This window comes from Delphinapterus leucas, chromosome X, assembly GCF_059928025.1.
Source record: "Delphinapterus leucas isolate spDelLeu-1000000601 "Yukka" chromosome X, BTC_Dleu_Yukka2, whole genome shotgun sequence".
NCBI lineage: Eukaryota > Metazoa > Chordata > Mammalia > Artiodactyla > Monodontidae > Delphinapterus > Delphinapterus leucas.
This window is the reverse complement of record NC_143150.1, coordinates 11,047,935-11,061,051: the sequence shown is the minus strand read 5'-3', so window position 1 is coordinate 11,061,051 and position 13,117 is coordinate 11,047,935.

Below are 13,117 nucleotides of genomic sequence, written 5' to 3'. Positions count from 1 at the left end.
TTCACTTCTATTATGGGCCCAGGCTTCTTCAGCATACACCCCTGGTTTCAGCCGTACCATACTTCAGCCCCTTTAGGCTGTCTCCCTGGGTCTGTCCTCTAAACCCCAAGTTTCAGCACCCAGCCCCTGCCTGTACCAGTGGATGTGCACCTCAGTCTGGGGCATGCAGTGCGGTGTCACAGACCATCTGTGCAGGTCTCTCTCTGTTCTGTCTGCCATAAACCAGTAGCTGTGCTTTCCTCTGAGTTTTGAAGCTCCCTTTACATCCTGGTTTATCTCCCCACCGGTGAGGAAATTTCCCAGGGTGCCGGAACATTTCCTCTTTCTCAGCTCCCTTCCAGGGGCACAGGTCCCATCCCACTTCCTTTTTCTTTCATTCTTTCTTCTTACCTGACTACGTGGAGATCCCTCTTCTCCTTTCAAATGCTTGAGGTCTTCTGCCCGTGTTCAGTAGGTGTTCTGTGAGAACTGTTCCACGTGTAGATGTATTTTTGATGTATTTGTGGGAGGAGGTGAGTTCCACGCCCTTCTACTCCACCATCTTGATTCCAGCTGCCTTCTTTTTCTTTTTTACCTTAACTGGTTTTGAAAGGTAATTTCAGTTATTTTGTAGAATAACCTTCAGTTTGGATGTATCTGATGTTTTCTTGCAATTGGACTATGGTTATGGATTTTTAGAAAAAATCTACAGAGGTGAGGTACCCTTCTCAATGTGGCAATCAGGGGATACAAGAGGTAGATATGTCTTGTCTTATTTCTGTCCATGTTAACCTTGATCACTTTGTTAAAGTGGTGTCTAATGGATTTCTCCACTATAACATTACAATAATTCCCTTTGTAATTAATAAATATCTCAGAGTTGATACTTTGAGGCTATGCAAATATCCTGTTTCTCCTCAAACTTTTGCTCACTAACTTTAGCATTCATTGGTGGATATTGCTTGCAATAATGATTAGTTTGTGTTGTAATGGCAAATTTCTATTTCCTTCATTCCTTCCACATTTATTAATTGGAATTCTTCAGTGAGATAGAGCTATTCCTTCTCCTGCATTTATTGATTTATTCAACTATTTATCTAAGTATGGACTCCTCATAGATATGTATTCTATTTTAAAGGTTTTAAATTATTTCTGCTTTATCCATTTGGAACTCTCTCAGGTTGATGTCTCTACCCTTTTGATGATCCTCCTTTTTCTTTGAGCACTTCCTTAATTTTTGGCACTGCAAAATGTTCCAGAATCATTTTGTATTTTCTGTTTCACTTCTACAGTCAACCACTTTTCCAAGCAACTCTGGGTCCTTCCACTAGTGAATGTATTTAGAAACCAATATCTGTATATAATGTGTGCTCACAGTTACTAGAGTATCACTACATCTAGGCCTTCTCAGTGAGCAGAACTTGGAAATATATATATATAATAACCCATGCTTACACACATCTGTATTTCTCTCTCTGTCTATCTCTAGCTCTACATCTATCATCTGTGTATCTGTTAACTAAAACACAAGTTCATACTGATATCTCCAATTCCAATCCAACAGTGTGTTCTTTGTTGTAGAATTCGCCCTTTTCTTGTTTGTAGCTTCTTTTTCTGACAGTGAGAACCTGATTCTAATTTTTCTACAATATATTTACTTATGGCTTCAACTCTGGTAATGGCATACAGTAGTTTCAGAATCGCTAACCCATACCTCTATGGGTTATTGTTAACCAGTATACTCCAGTTATTAACTGGAGTTATTTAGAGTTATTTTTGTCTTTACTTACATAGTATTTAATTAGAATATTCTTCCAAAGTAACTTTAGCTCCCAAAATATTTATCCAAATATTTGCTGATGCTTGAACCTCTTTAGTAGGTTGAAGCATTTCTCTTTCCATACTCAAGATGAGATTTATCTAATACTCCACGCCTTCATTGTATCTAATAGTATGAGTTAATGTGATACCTTGAGGCAGGCCATCATATATTTGGATAGTTTTGACAATTAAACATTTCTTATATTGAAGCCAAAACTTCTCTCTCCAGTGTCTATACATTAGGTTACATGTTTATAAATTCCATATTTAAATGTTACAGAATTTGACTTATAAAAGAGTCAACTAGTTCTTATTATTTAATTCTTTATGGGTATATACTCGGACCATTGCATGTACTTATTGGTACATATCAGGAATCTAGCAGGAAAAAACAGAACTTTACTCCAGTTCTACCTGCAAGCCATAGCTAATATTATATTGATACTATGAACTTATTTTTCTCACTACTAGTGAACTGTGACTTTCCAAATAATCATGTTACATAATTATATGAATATACTTATTTGGGAAAAACAGTCTGTGAATGCATGCTCTGTGACATTCCTTTTGTAGAATAATTCTAGATGGCTTACCTGTCTTATAAAAAACTTCTCTGATATTACTGGGATTTTTTTTTTCCACAAGAGCAGACACTAATAAAGCGAAAAACATGAACCTTGTGTGGGTAACTGAAGGCTGTGACCCATATTCTGTTCTGTGTTAAAAAAGAAAGAAAACCAATCTTTTAAAATAAAATTATTGTATGAATCAGAGGGAAAAGAACATTTATCATTATTAGCACCACCGTCTCCATTGTAGATTTTCTCAGCTGCATGAGAGCTAGTTCATATTTATAGATTTTGCTTTCTGCATGGTGGCATGGGGCCAAGACAGCAGGCAAATGAGGAAGAAGACTTGCACAAAGCCAGGAATGCCTCTGATTCTGGGCAGGCAGCAATACGGTGATATGCAGACTTAGGAAGGCTGCCAAAATCCTTAGGCCTTGGTATTCATTGATCCCCAGTATATAGTGGGTATAGCTTTAATTAAGATGAGTGTTGTCTTCTTTAGTGTTCTTTCTTTTTTTTTTTTAATTCCTGATTAGATTCTCTCACCCTGTTGATTAACTTATAGTGCATACTCAAAATGCATTTCTTGAATGAATGAATGAATGGTTGGTTGGCTGGCTGGCTTGTTGACTATTAGCTGTTAAGGACCAAGGGAAACAGAACCACAACCTGAAGCTCAACAGTGAATAACAGCTACACCCATGATTTTCCAGCTGCTTTCAGGGTCAAATTTAGTAGTGAGTGGGGCAGAGGTTTCTGGAGAATCTTTTATCCATACCCTGGGCAAAGGCCTCATGAGCTCAAAGAGGATAATGAAGCTGAAACTAGTGATGAGTTTTCTCAGGAGTCTGTCTTCAGTAATTGATCATTCCTTCAACCTATTGATTTTTCCTTTAAAGAAAAATTACTTTCTTTCTCTTTTCTAGTTACTGTGAATGAACAGCAGCATTAATCATTGTGAGCAACTCTTACTCCAATTTAATTTAGCTGTCATCCATAAAATATCCCAGTCTTAGGAATAAAGTAGGATTATTGTTTGCCGTCATTTCCTTATTTTTTCCATCTCTTGATTTGATCAAAACCAATATAAACTAAACGATTTCAGAGTTTCAGATAGGAAAGCTACATTCTCATAGGGATATAAACTTGCTACTTAACACTAAGTAGTTCTTTGACAGCAAATGATACTTTGGAATTAAAAAAGAAGAAGGTAACAAATTTCTGCACGTGCATATCTCTTTATTAGCAGCACCTATATGCCTTGAAGTTAGGATAGTTTAAGATACATAAACTATCTTAGAGCAGTCTATTTTAAGTTGATAACTTAATTTCAATTGCATATAAAAATTCCACACTTTTTCTCACCCTCCACACACATTTTGGTTTTGTGTCACGATTTCAATATTTTTATATTGTGTATCTATTAACAAATTATTGTAGCTGTATTTATTTTAATAATTCTGTCTTTTCACTTTTATACTAAAGTTAAAAATGATTTACACACCACTACCATCACAGCATTAGAGTTTTCTGAATTTGACTATATGCTTACCTTTACCAGCGCTGGGTTCCCAGATGGATGGGACTGTCTCCGGGATCTCAGTCCAGTGGAGCTGGAGCTGAGTTACATGACTGTTGTCAAGTCTGCGATTGGCAGGCCTGTCACCAGGGGCACAAGCATGTGTGGTTCCTCCCCGATCCCTAGGTGGATGAGACAGCTCTGGGACCACGCTGGAGCAGAGTGGGAGGCAGTTCATGGGGCCACTTCTAGGTCTGCAGTCAAGTCCATAGACAGTGGGCCTGTTACCAGGTACACAGACAGGTTTGGCTCCCACTAGGTCTGAGAGAGCTCCTACATGGTTCCTGAGTGGGTCCCTGGATGGACAGAACTGCCTCCAGGACCATGGTAGAGTGGGCTGGATTCAGGTCACAGGGCTCCTTTCAGGGTCCATACTCAGGAATGAAGTCAGCAGACCTGTCATGGGGGGCTTGGACAGGTGTGTCTCCTGCGAGTTTCCTGGGTGGGTGGATATCCAGTTTTCCCAGTACCATTTGTTGAAAAGACTGTCTTTCCCCTATTTGAATGGTCTTGGCACAGTTGTTGAAAATAACTTTATTTTTTAATGACATTGAATCTTTTGTTTTATTTTTAGCAGATAAAAGGTGTTGGTCCTTATCAGACCTCAAATGTGAATGTTTAATCTACCATCCCATACATCTAATGTATGTTATGCACTCAGCTGACGTAAAATGTAATTCATTTCAATAAATATTCAGTATTTTGGAGACAGTCATATAAAATGATGTCACAGCATACTACTAGACTGGTTCACATATATATAGGCCACTTTTCCCAATGTTAAAATTATTCAAACTTTTGGAGCCTGAATACATCAGGAAGAAACAAAGTAGGGTCATATATATTTTGTGTGTGATCTTAGTCAATAAACTCAAAAGAATATTGTTAATGAACATTTTTAATTGATTTCTCATTTTTCATTAAGAACCATAGATCATCTTGCCAAATCAACAAATGCTTTATATCATCAGCTATTTGGGTTTGCAGTCCCATGTTGGCAGCTTACATATTGTACTATTAAATGCATTGTCAGTAGCACTGACACCAATGATGAAACGAGGGAAAATAAATCACATTAACCTTTCCATTGAGCCATTATGAACAGTCTGTTAAAGAGAAAAAAATGTACTTTTTGAACATTTACTTAAGAACAAAAGAACAAGTCTCAGGGAAAAGCATGTCTCTGTTTGCAGCCTCACCATGGGGAAATTTAATTCATGTTTGCTTAAATTTACTGTAAGAAAAGACCTTGAAAATGAGACAGTTTTTGTTCTAGTGTTCTCATTTAATCCATATATGAATGAACTGTGATAAGAACTGCACCTAAGTGATTTGTAGAAGTCCTTCCCAATTCTTCTCCTTTTAAAGGCGTTTGTTCTGTATAGTGGGAATATTCATGTTAATGATAAATGAGAACATGAAAAGTCACACAACTTTTGGGAACCATGGAAAATCCCATAGGATTTTCTCTCCAATTTTCTTATCTAGGCTGTATTTATTATAGTGTAACTGTTTATTTAGAAATAAATAATTTAGAACCTTAGAAACTTTACCATCTCCAAAAACAATATATTTAGCAGTTCTAACAAACTTGCATTTTTAAATAGAATTCTAAATTGAAGATGAAGAAAATAAGTTAAAGGGTATCTTCTCCAATACATCAGTGAATGTGCAAAAGAAACAAATGCAAGTAAGGCCAGTTATATAAACCATGTTGAAACTATTTAGAGAGGGATGAAGTTTTTGAGACTTGAAAGAAATTCAGTTCTTTTTCTTTTCTGTTTTGCAAACAAATGAAATCTAGGCAAACAAATGAAATCTAGGCTAACAAAGTGGGGCTAAATATAGGAAGAGTTTAATGACTGTCAAGAGCATCCCAATGCTTTCTATGAGAATAATTTCTAAATGCTTGAAAACAATTTGCTAGTTATACTAATTTTTTTTATTGGTAGATGTATGAAATGTGGAAGAAACATCAACTGGTCCTGAGTTCAATTTTTAAATTAATTCCTAGTTAAAGCAGATTCTACCATCCATCTGAGTATGAGAGCAAGAAACTTCATCTGTGTTCAAACTTACAAAAAAATTCTTGTGATTTGGGGACCATATTCTCTAAATATTTCCATTTTTTGGCAGACATTTCAAGAGGCCCTACATCAATTTTGCAAGTTTAGCTTAGGTTAGCTTTATTGACTTTGTAATTTTACTTAGTTTGAAGAAGGAGAAAGAAGAAAAGGAAGAAGAGGAGAGGGGAAGGGGAAGGAGGGGGAGGGGAGGATGAGGAGGAGAAGGACAGCAACAATAATAGCAATGACAACAAGAAACCAGCTGTTTCCATGACAGTGTCCTTTTCTTAACTTGGGTTTGGGTTTAAACAGAAAATGCACTGCTCATATAAATATTTTTAAAGCACTGCTTGAAGCAAACAAATATCTGCAGTTGTGACTTAAAAAACATCTGGAAATGGAGGTAAGGTCAGATAGCAAAAGGAAAACAGGACTTTAAAAGGAAAAGTAAGAGAAAGTTTTTTCTCTTTCTGGTTCTTTGATGAAGAAAGTATTGGAATTCCTTCAGAACATAGTATTTTGGAGCTGTAGGCCCAATCTTCAAACTTTCCAAGGTAATAATTTGACACAGTTGGTTGTTTTGCCTTTTTCCATTTCAATTTCCTGGGTAGTCATAAAGTACTTTATCTCCAGCACAGAATGGGCTAGTCTGTTATTCCAAAACACAAGAAGGTATGTGAAACCTAATCTATGACTTGATGAGCATTTGACTTTCCTATAAAACGTGTTTCTTTCAGGTTCCTCTATACAAAATATTTATTTTTGGAAAAGGCACACTAAGCAAGTACTGTGTAGCTCTTGTTTAAATATGGGCAAGCATCCACTGTTAAAAAACTCATCAGGTGACATAACAGATAATCCCCAAATAATCAAGCAGTATCCATTATCAATTCAGTTCAACAAAATTATGGAATACTTCTGGTTTGCCAAGCACAGTGTGCAGGGAGCTACAGATAGAATAGTGAGCAAAACATAAATTAAGGCTGTTACAAGTTAATGTACTTTACTGAAATTATAATCAATGAGTCATAGTCAAGACTCAAGACAATGTCTTCTGACAATAAAGCAATGCTTTTGTCCATTATATCCATATGTAAATATTATACATCTATGTGTTCTTACTTTGAGAGGTCATCGTTGAGACTGTTCAGTAGCATTGGCCACATAGGCATGAAATATGCATAATATATATGTGGATATAAAATATGTATCCATTTTAATTGATATACTACTAAAGGAATTCATGCTATTTCTCAAACATCTTTAAAATGATTCATTTTCTCTATATGGCACAATGTAGTGATTGAGGGCATGGATCTTCTAGCCAAAAGGCCAAATTTTGTATTCTGGCTCTGCTGCTTAGTAGCTGTCCAACCTTGGACAATTTATTTAACATCTTTGTGCCTCAGTTTCCTCAGTTTTACAATTACTATAGAGTACTTACTTTACCTAGTTGACATGAAAATTAAATGAGTTACTATTGATATTTACAAAATTTTTAGAATAGTGTCAGGTACCAAGAAAATATGTGTTTGTTAAATGAGTATAATAAAGAAATGTTTTAAAGGTCTTTGAGTGTATCTTTTTATAGAAAACTCAGAAGCATCTAACTGTGCCTCACTTCCCCTCCTACCTCTGTATTTAAAGAAAGAGCTTTCATGAGTTAAATATCCTAGAGCAGTCTAGATTCTTCAGGCTGTAGTGAAGAACGTTGATTAAATTAAATCAGTTGATTAAATTCTCCACATGATGGAATAGATAAGGAACACAAACAATCTTACTGTGTATAATACAGAATAACTGAAGAAATACATATTTGTGTACAGAGCACACTAATTTTTGTTGCATTGCCAAGATAGTCATAGATTAATATATCAATGTGGAGAAAGGAGAATATATTTCCTTGGCTTTGATTTCAATTTTGTAGGCTCAATGAAGACAGGTGCCATCATGTATATTCATTTTATATGAGAAGAAAAATGTGAGGAGAACCAAATGTTATGAATGGTTTCATAGGTGAAAGCAATATTAAAGCATGTCTTTCCAAAGGACTGTGTAGGATAGGAATTGAATAAGTGTGACAACTTAAAGTGAAAATGTTGGTCTAGTATCTGATATTTTCCTCTGTACTTCATCATAATTTGCAGAAATTACTGTGTTCTGTGTTAGCTCTTCATAATGAAGCAAAGCCCAGAAAGTCCAAAGTCAACTTGTACCATTGTTATTCTGTTATCTCATATTACACTAAATTAACCTTTTTCATTTAGCATACAACTCTTCATATGTAGAAACTTGCATGCCAGATTTAAATAGCAAGGTTGATTTTTTTCTTTTTTTAATATTGGCTCAAACGTTTTCCTAGTGGTGGTGAAATGTAATAAAGATAAATGAAGGTTGATAATTGATACCTGATTATGTGATCTTTGGAAAATTCCTTAACATCTCCGAAGCTTTACTTTTCTCTCTTACAAAATGGGTATAATAACTATCTCCTAGAATAGTAGTGTAAGATGAAATGGTGTTCGTGAAATACTAACCATTTTCCCCTCATATTTTATAAGCTCCCATGCTTCTTCCCCTCACCTCAACTCAAGAACTGTGCTATATTTTGCCATAGTAGAAGGATGTGACGGTACAGAAATCATTTCCCAAAAGGAAGAATTCTTGAATTTGGTTGCCAAATAAGGACTTTAGGAAAAGACAGAGAAACATTGAAAGGACAAACAAATTTTAATTTATTTCTATTGTATGTGTTACCTATTGCTGCAAAACAAATCACTCCAAAACTTAGGATCTTACAACAACGAACATTATTTTACAACATCTGTGAGTCAGTAATCTGCTGGATCCTCTGGCTCAGGGTCTCTCGTGCGGCTGTCATCATGATGTCACTTGTGGTCTCATCTCAGAGCTCAAGGAAGGAAAATGGTGCTGAGACATCAAGGGCATCTTTACTCTGATTACTAGGTGGGGGACATAAGAAGACAGCAAGATCCCATAGAGGTAATGGTTCAATAGATGGAGTGTAAACAGGCCTGCAGTGATCCCACAGTCCCAGCATGGAATGACAAATAACACAAGGGTTCCCATATCCTTGAGTATGGTGCAGAAATAGAGGCAAGAGTCACCTGAGTAGTCAATGAGGAAAAAATGAGGGATGCTTCAGTGCTTTCTTGCAAGAGTCAGATTGCCTGAGGGGACTGATGGCACCAGGAAACAGATGGCCCAGTACTCCCGCACGCCTACCCCATTCACGACCAACTCTTTGGTGTGTTGTAAGCCCTGAGCAACTCAGACACAAGGCTGGGGAAACAGGCAGGAGAAAATCCTTCCATGAGAGTGAGCCCATTTCTGCTACCCTGGTAGGTATGGGCCACAAAGTAAATTTAGGTCAAGACATGGAAAGACAAAGAAATTTCTATTTGTTTCACATTTGGGTTTTCAGATTATCTTTACATCTCATGTATAATAAAGGGCCTAGTTCATATCTGGAAGCATTTTAGATACTTATTAAATGGTAGCTATTATTATTTTGATTATTTCCCAAGCTAACTGATAATTGAAAACACCTTATAGAAGTATTTCTACGTAGAGAACATAAGCTCTACTACAACCAAGGGTCTACATTATGTTGGGGGGATGAGGGAGTGATTGAACAATGTGGCTTCAGAATTATCTATCTAGTAAATGCTAGTGATCCTATACTGAGAATGAAGTCTGGCCCACTGATAGTCATCTTCTAATACCTATTTTTAGAATGGCATTAGATCTGTGGGTATCTTATTCTCCCCACCCATAAAATGGCTACCTTAACCCTATCACCAAAATGTTATTTGGAAGTAGATGGTAGTGCTGGGATACTGCATTGATCAATCCTTTTAATAAAGGATTTCGATTTTTTAGTTATTTTTTCCATTAATCTCAGAATAAATTATACTAAAAGAGGACTGAGTTGTAAGTGTTGAATAATTATATAGGAGATGCCTAACCATCTGCCTCAGAAAATAATTTAAAAATATTTGCTGAGTGATTAATGTGTATCTAATACTATTCTAATTGCTTTGTATATATTATCTCATTTAATCCTCATCACGTCCATATGAGGTATATTATAAGCTCCATTTTAAAGATGAGGAACTGCAGCCCTGTGTTAACACAGGTGGTAAGTAAATGAGCCAGAATTTGGACCCATGCACACTGGCTCAAGAGTCCATATGCCTATGCTTCATTTTCTCAAGAATAAACTTATCACATGATCAAAGTTGGGAAAGCACCCCAACTGAGCTTGAGAAACAACTCAAAGTGTATTTGATTCAGAGTTCTCCTACAGATTAGATGAATACCTTTGAGCAAGTTAGTTAACATTTGTCAACTTCATTTTCTCATACGTAAACTAGTACCTACCTGTCAAGTTTGTAGTAAGAATTAAAAGAAGCAATACAAAGCCTGGGACATATTATTAATTTTCTTAGAAGATCAAGTTTGCTATTTTTAAGTTTTATGTCCAGGCTTCTTAGATGATCAGTTGAGATAATTTCAGTGAAAACACTTTGAAAATTATAAGTCACAAGATAAATGAAAGAAGCGCTCTCTATTAACACTATTAATATAAATAGCTAACAATTTTAATGTACCAGGCACTAAGCCAAAAAGTTTTATATGTTAGCTAAAAAACAAAGCAAAACAAAAGACAACTTTAAAGACCTTTTTAAAAACTCTAAATCTGGGAAGTAAGTACTTTTCCACAGATAAGAACACTGAGTACCAGAAGAGCCAAGTAGCATGTTCATGGTTACAGCCCAGAAGTGCTGGAGTTTGGAGTTTTCCTCAAACATAGCTAACTCCAAAACTGCATGCTTTATATCGTAAAACACTATTGAAAACATACGGCTTCAAGCACTTCAGAAGCAGTCATTGCACTGTGAACAAAAGAGCTAATTGTAACCAGACATCCAGTTACTTTAGCTGGTGAAATGATATATTTAAGACTAGCGATTTCTATTGTGGTCGATACATTTTAGGCAGGACTTGATGTATCTTGGGAAGGGGAAGGGAGTTACAGAAAATCCCTACAAGCAATAAAAATTTGTATTTTAAAGGATGTTATATAATGCTCAGATTATTTTATTCATCTATTCTTACATCAATCCATCTATTCCTCCCTCCCTCCCTCCCTCCCTCCCTCCCTCCCTCCCTCCCTCCCTCCCTCCCTTCCTTCATCTGTATATCAGACTAGTCTTTACCCTGGTAGTTGCATTACACAACATTGGTACAAAATATATCCGAGTTCGCATTGCAGCCTCAAAACTTCCCATATTTGTGGTCTGTATAAATTACATAATCCCAAAATGGAAAATAATAGTATCTATCTTATATAGTTTTAGTACTAAATGTGATAATGTATCCAAAACACTTAGCACAGCGTCTGGTATACGGCAAGCACTCAGTAATGCTTAGTTACCCTCATCATCTTTTTCATCTTATCACAGACTTTGACCAATTTATGAAACACTTTTCTATTCTAAACTTCACTGTGTCTTAATTGGTTCTCTGGGAAAAAAAGATCTATTTCTCTGGACATAATTGGTTGTCTGGAAATGGAAGCACTATTTCCCTAGAAGTAATCTTATAAACATTTCTCGGATTCCTAGGTTACCCTGTCCAATTCCATTAAAGACATCATGTAATTTTATAAATGTTGTTCATCAAATTTCAGCCAAGAGAAAGGCCAGAGGTCTTCAGAGCCCTAGCTAAAAGTCTAGGAAACAAAGTAGTGGCGATAGGAGTCAAAAGGGAGGGTTGAAGCTATGTTGAAATGAGCTAGCTATGAAGGGGCATTAGATCATTAAAAAGTAAAGATTATAGGTTTGAATAAATGGATTGATTTTATACCAAGACATTATTGAAGAGGCAGAAACAACTGCAAAAGAGAGGCCAAAATGTAGGTTAGGTAGAAAGTAGAAAGTCAGTGTGGATACAGGACACTCGGTTCCAGGAATAGGGCTAGGAAGACAAATATAGGAGACATTGGGTTGGGAGAGACAGCAAGGAGAAGGCAAGACCACCATCCCTTCCCTGAGATGAGACAGGAGTGAAGTCCTGCATCTAGTTATAGTTTTCCACCTACTTCTGTGCGTCAAAGCTTGACAGCTAAGCAATGATTAGATGAAGGAGGGTTGTGTATTTCCTGCTGAGACATTTGAACAATATGCTGAAGGTCATGAAGAGTCATTAAAGAGATGTAATTCAGGGAGTCAAAGCTTTCTACTAAAATACTTGTCTCAATTTTTGTAGACTATTTTCTTTGTGGACTTAATATTATATCCTGCTTCCAGGCATCTAGACAAAATACCGTAACTCTGAGTTTTTGCTTGGAATCGTTTAGTATTTTTCATTTCTAATGAAGCAGTCACAAAGAAAGATAAACATGTAGTACATTAACATAAAAATCTTTTGGGTGATGTTATAAAGCTCAATATTTATTAAGAACACAACTACATTATTTTTAACAAGCTGGGATGCAACATTCATTTACTTCTGTTGCCATTTTCAGAGGTCACCGGTTATGAAGGTCCCTGGCAGCATTACTAGTGGGCTAAACACTTTAATGTAAAAGCTTTTTATAGAGGAATATCAGTTTAGCTAGAGCGTCCATTCAGCACTAAGGTATGTGAATGTTTTCCCTATATTAAATCAAATTTGTTGACATGTTGCTCCATAGAGCCCATAAAGCCTGACATCTCCCCAGATTTATTGTATACTTTATGCAGAGGATTCCGAATCCCACAGAGCACTATCTGCCATGGTACTCTGTCTCCCAAAGTAGATGCTCAATAACTTCCTCTGCCTGGAAGAAGTTGGCAGTCTAGAAATGACTACTTTCCTTGGCCCATTATAGGGCAATGGAAAGATGTTTAGCTAGTCTAAAATGCATCAGTCGTTTCAACGTTTTCTTTTCCTGGGTCTCAGGAGAATCTAAATGTTGGAGGCAAGGCAGAAGTAGTTATCCAGTGCACAGTGTTGTCTACCTACTGAAATTTTCTGTTAATTTCAGAGTGAAATTTCTGAATACTTGAATTTCACAAAGTTGATTATTTTCATAA